We start from the raw sequence: 6,644 nt of genomic DNA, 5'->3' as shown, positions 1-6,644 counted from the left end.
GCTGGCGTCTCGACAGCTCACGATCTCACGCTGCCTTTCCATCCAACCATCGTCCTCTGGCCGGCCGGCCGGTGCAGAGGCGGGTACGAGCTAGTTACCTACCTACCTAGGCATGCATGCACGGTTAGCTCTAGCCCCAGCAAGGGGGACACTGAACTTTCACTGTTGTCGGCACGACGGCCGGCTTAGGTCGGCCAAACGCAAAGCAGGGGCGCCAAGTTGCGCCGAGCTTTATCACCGATCCTACCTGCTGGAATTTTGCTACTAGTAGTACTCCACTGGCTAGCAAGCAGCGATCGATCTCGGCTGATTGCGATTGACGCTAATGAATGACTGTTCTGAGATTCTGATGCAAGCAAGTTAGTTAAGCCGGCCTCGACCGACTCGACCGATCGGTATGTGGAATGAATCTGATGCGATTTGTTCTTGATTTATTAGTGCATGGACATGACTTACGAATTGTTGGTGGCAGCATCTATACACGTACGAAATCTTAGCAAGCTAGGCCGGGTTATAACACGCAACTACTCTCGGAAAAAAAAAATGCTTCTGCTGATCTGAAATCCTGATCACAGTATCAACGCTAGCTTCGTACGTACGGTTTGCATTTGTGTTGGCGTCGATTAAGTTCGCCTTGTCGTCTTCTCATCACGGATAGCTATAGCTAGCTAGCTAGAGATCGACGGATCGGCCGATGATTGTTCGCGTTTCACGGTTCCCGACAGGCAAAGTACCTGAAATCGAGCCCGGAACCATGACATTTTGGTCGCTCCTCCGGTTGCCATGTATGGACTTTTCCTGGCTCGGCCGCCGACAGATGGAGACGAGGCAGTCATAGGTTGCCCAAGCTCGACGTAACATCCATCTAAAATGCATGGGGTTACGAACTAAGAGCAAGTTTAACAGTATAGCCAACGGTTGGCTCTAAACCATCTACAGTAAATTTAATAGCCAATTTATATAATTAGTTACATATAAACATATACTACATAGTCAATATATGATCCTATTTGTTGTACACACGCGTCTAGAAAGTTCGTGCTATAGCTGGCTATAAATCTGTGACCTGTTGCTCTTATTCCTTCTCTTTTATCTTTTTAAAATATGTTTATAGTTGGCTTATAATTGTACCTGTTCTAATAGGTCGTGGTCAGTGCAGGCTTAATACCTGTGAGAGTAACATGCGAGATCGTTGCCGATTGATCGATCAACAACTACCCACGTTCAGGAAACGTAAACCGGCTGTAGATGAAACAGTAGTCGCGCGTCGATCAGTTGGTCCACGCAGCAGAAATCAATAAGACAATTGCTATAGCTGGTTTGATCACAGGGATCACAGGAGTAGGCGGAGTTTATAGTTGCACGTGCCTAGCTAGCTAGGTCTACTCGAAGGTAACCTCAGAATTCGGACACTTAGCTAGCTCATTAATGGAAGAAATCCAGCTATTCCTAAATCCTGAATTCCTGACGTCGTTCCAATACTATTGCAGTATTGCTGCATGCGCCGCGTCCCAAGGCTGTTTAACAACACTGGACCCATACCCTTTGGTCACAAAAACAGGTCTCGTTTGGCACATCGCTATTTTTCCCATTTTAAACGTAGTGATATATTTTTTATCCAACATTTAGCCGTCTAAATTATTTGAAAAATTTATAATAAAATTTTAAAAAATAAGTCAAGTATAAAGTACTATTTATATTAACTTTCTCATATAATAACAATAAAAATACTAATCATAAATAATTTTAAATAAAAAGTTAGAAAAAACTCATAACTACACTTAAAATGGAACGGATAGAGTATGAGTCATTTTACAATTTTTAGGTGGTATTAGAAGATACCGTAAATTTGGTACTCCCTCCGTCCCAAAATATAAGGGATTTTAGAGGGATGTGACATATTCTAGTACGATGAATATGGACAGACTCTATATCCGGATTCATCGTATTAGAATATGCTACATCCCTCCAAAATCCCTTATACTATGGGATGGAGGGAGTATCTCTCAGTGAAAATTCAATTTTGAATCGTTAGCGTAAGTCTACTAGTATTATTGCCATATACTACTGACGCACCAATCCGCATCCTTGGTCCTCCGTTAATTTAGGGCCTGTTCACTTTGATGCCATTTTCAACCATACCTTTTTTAGGAAAGTTGCTAAAGAAATATCTACGTTTAGTTTGTTGTCAAATTTGGTAAATACATTAAAAAAATCGTGCCAAAATTTTAGCAATATTGTCATCTTGCTAAAATTTTGACAATGATTTATTTTGGCTACAATCTAAACAGGCCCTTAACTTCCTCAACCATAACTGTAGTTCCCGGAAGCAACAGAAGGACTTTTTTTCTTTAACGACAAACCCAATAAGCATGCCAATTTCATTGAATATAACATAGAGACTGCAAACAGGGTTGCAAACATCGAAGGTAACAACTTAGTTGTCACAGTTACCCGACATATAATGTCAGGCATGATCAGTATGTTCTACTCTAACTCGAGTTGTAAACAATCAAGTTCACCAGATATGGAATTTTATTGGGTGCTTTTTGTAAGATCTGAAAATAACTTATTCGCGCCGTCTGCGAAAAAGTTGCACTATTTTTTAGCATGCCCAAGTAGTCCAACAGCAGAGTATCTTACTGAAGTGCAAGGATTTATTTGATATTGCATGGTCCCATTCAACAACAGAGTCGCAATTCAATGACGACAGAGCATCTTACAGAATTTTCATCGATCTCTCTTAACACTTCCGTGCTTGTTCTTTCATTTCACTTATGTTGATTTTTTTTTCTGCAAACCCATTTCACGTATATTATATTGATCATTTCTAAGAAAAATCGAATGGTCAACTAATGCAGTGGACGAGTATACGATCAAATTAAAATTCAGTGGCATATATGAACAATGAGATGGAAAAAAAATTAAGAATATAGAAGAGACTAAGGGAAGCAAAATTTTCTCGTCCAAATTTAGGTTGAATTATTATATCAAGGTGCCTAGGCATGGTGACTTGTTTGAGTAAAAATGTTGAGCAATCTTGCTAATGTATGTAGAGGTGGAGGGTCATATACGACATGGTGGGCCGGCTAGCCCAACGTAGCTTACCTTGCCCCACCTGCCCTATCCACTTGAGCATGACTCCACGAAGGCACGTATGAACCCCTTACCCCAACGCCACCACCTTTCGTCATGCTACGATATGAGCCCATGACCCGCTCAAGTTTTACGAATGGTTCTGACGGTTGATTTCTTGCAGGTTCCATGGCGGAGGAGGAGGGAGAATGGGAGAGACAAGGTTGCAGGCTAGGCGATGGCAGTTCATTAGTGGCATCACTATTAGCTCCTATAAATGGACTGTGCTAATACCCAAATTTGGCTCCTAGGGTAAGAAATAGAAAAACAATAGCCAAACTTGGGGGAAAAAAAAACCCTTACTTGCCACGCGAGGCCGATTTGACCGTAGCCATTAGGCCTATCAGACCGATGACAGGGGGATGGTCTGACCGGTGGCATATGGCCGGTCAGACCGGCATAGTACGACTCCGAGTCCGATTTGTCCGTTCTCAGGTTTTCTTGCTAAGGCCTGAGATTTTAGAGTCCTAATTGGTTTCTAGACCTAACCGGACATGGAAAATACCCTGTAAAGCAAGTCCACCACTTCTATAAATATAAGAGGGCTAAGGCCGATTGAAACAACAACCAATCAATCGTCAAAATCAATTTAGTATCCAAAGTCTAAACACTCTATATTCTACATCTCCCTACTTCTTGCTACCTATCCCAAGCATATTCTCCTCAAATCCCCCAATTGCCCGTCATCTCTCATCTCTATGACGTTAGAGGATGTCCTAGTTGGCATGCCGAGGCTAGGACAAACCGGCGCGTGTTCTTCATGACGGGGTCTCTCCCGGGTGTTTGTTCGGCAGCATCTACCCACTCCTTATGGCGGCGAGTCTCCGAGTACCGCCGTGGGTTGCACATAACGTGCTAAAGGTGTGGCGGCGTGATTGTACATCAATAGATTGAATCACCATAAGCTTTTTCAATTGTCTTTCTATGGTGCTGCATTTACTTGGTTTATTTCACTTGCACCCAATTCTATACAGGATTGGTTTCAGTTACAACAAAAAATTCATGATTACTTCTTTAGTTTTTTTTAGAAACTTCTATAGTGGTAATATCAAATTAAACTTGATGCACATAACATCGGTTAAACAAAAGTATAATGAGTCTGTTTTAGAATACATTAGAAAATTTAGATACACAAGAAACCAATGTTATAGTTTAACACTTTCTAATAAGGACTTGGTATATTTGACTTATTCCGGTTTACTTTAGTATTTAAAGAAAATCTAGATGGTCATAGTTTCTTAGATGTAAGCCAATTACTTCAAAAATCTCTGGCTCAAGAAAGCCGAGTTAGAGAAGCCAAAATCTCACAAAAAGTTCGGTCTAATCGTCCCATGTGAATACAGTCAATGAAGTCAAATCTTCGGACGATGAGACGACCGATATATATACGCAGCCGAATGGGCTTGGTCCTCTAAGTCCAAACCATTCGTTTGCTCTACTCTTAAACCGATTGGGCACAATAATTAGCAAGAGGAAGTAAAGTTCAAGTTTGATGTGGCCAAATGCGATAGGATCTTCGACTACGTGTTAGAGAACAAGCAAATCAAATTGTCATAAGGCTATGTCAGACCATCACTTGACGAATTAAAGTGGCGAGCATATTGCAAGTGGCACAACGCTTATTCTCATGCCACCAATGATTGCAGTGCATTTTGTAGACAAGTTCAATCAATCATTAACGAAAGACGATTAGTATATAGAAAGATGCAAGTAGATGAGTCATGTTTTCATATACACAACACTGAATTTCAAGAGGACAAGATCCCCAATGACAAAGAGAAGGCCACTTCAAAAACATCAATGCTTGGGGGGCAAGATGACAAGACAGAGATTCCAAAAGATGATAAGTGATCAAGGAGATCAAGTTCACCTACCAAGCGAGATGGGAGACGAGCGAGAACGGACCATCGGCAGCCTACTTCTCCTTCTTCATGGTATTACCCTTCGCATGCACCATAAAGTTTCAACGGGACGTGGATGGTGCCTACTTTTATACTGTATTATTATGCATTATGGACATTGCCACAAAGACCGATTTTGTATAATCAGTCGTGCTCTTCTCATAGCCGGTTGAGAGAAAAAAAATCGGTTACAAAGGAATCAACGCAAAAAAAGTGGCGAGGCAAGAGTGGAGGCCAAAGAAAAACAAAACACAATCTAAACTAGAGGGGGTCTCTCCTAGTATCCTTGTATCATCATTGAACACATAAGCCTTTGAGGCATGTATGGCCGATATTAGTGGATATTGTCCTTACATAACCCCGAGCTTAGTGCTTTTCAGACCACAAGTTCACTAAAAGGCAGGGGGCATGTGTTAATACCCAAATTCGGCTCATAGAGTATGAAATATGAAACTATAGCCAAATTTGAAAAGAACCCAGACTTGCCACGTGAGGCCGGTCAAACCAACGGCATGTGGCCAGTCAAACCAGCAAAGTCCAACTCCGAGTCCGATTTGTCGATTCTTAGATTTCTTTGTTAAGTTCTAATATTTTTAGAGTCCTAATTGGTTTATACACCCAATTGGGCGTGAAAAAGACTCTACGAAGCAAGTCCACCGCTCCTATAAATATAAGGGGGCTAAGACCGATTGAAACAAGAACTAATCAATCGTCAGAATCAATTTAGTATCCAAACACTCTATATTCTACACCTCCCTCCCTCTTGCTACCTATTCCAAGTCTATTCTCCTCAAATCCCTCAATTGCTCGTCGTCTCTCATCTCTACGACGTTAGAGGATGTCCTAGCTGGCCTGCCGAGCCTAGGATAAACCGACACGTGTTCACCCTGACGGGGTCCCTCCCAGGTGTTCGTTAGGCGGCATTTACCCACCCCCTATGGCGATGCGTCTCCGGGTGCCGTCGTGGGTTGCACATAGCGTTCTCAAGGTGTGGCGGTGCGATTTTACATCAACAGATTGAATCATCATAGGTCTATCCCATTTTTTTAGGTGTGCTCCGCCATTGGTAATGCAAGTGTACATACGATTTGGGTTAATTATAGATCAATCACTGCTTGGAGATGCATAAGTTCTCCAATAAATTAATACCACCTATTCTTTTTGTGTGATATAACTTATGTGCTACATATTTTCAACCAATTGTGTGTGGACAAAAGCATACCAAGTTGCCCACTTTGTGCAATCCAATTGATTTCATTTGGAACCAAATTCTTGATATTTTTTGAGGATAAAAAACCGACAAGAAAAATACAGTCCCTTGTTACGAATTATTTTTCTAATGTTATCTCACTAACCATGTACCTACAGGAAAATGAGCACATGGAAATTGGTGACCTAGACAGAAAATTTTGGAACCACCCTGAAAGATTGTATTTCTAGTAGTATGTGTTTTACATGATGGCCGATCGTTCCAGTGTTATATTGGGGGAACAAACCATATCAAGTCAATTTCTACCTACTTTGTGCGCAAGACAGTAGCACAAAGACCGTAATAAAAAGAGTTTTACTACTATCTCCATCCCAAATATAACTATTTGTGGGCTATGT

Source organism: Oryza sativa, chromosome 1 (assembly GCF_034140825.1).
Source record: "Oryza sativa Japonica Group chromosome 1, ASM3414082v1".
Lineage (NCBI taxonomy): Eukaryota > Viridiplantae > Streptophyta > Magnoliopsida > Poales > Poaceae > Oryza > Oryza sativa.
Note: the sequence above shows the minus strand (reverse complement) of the source record.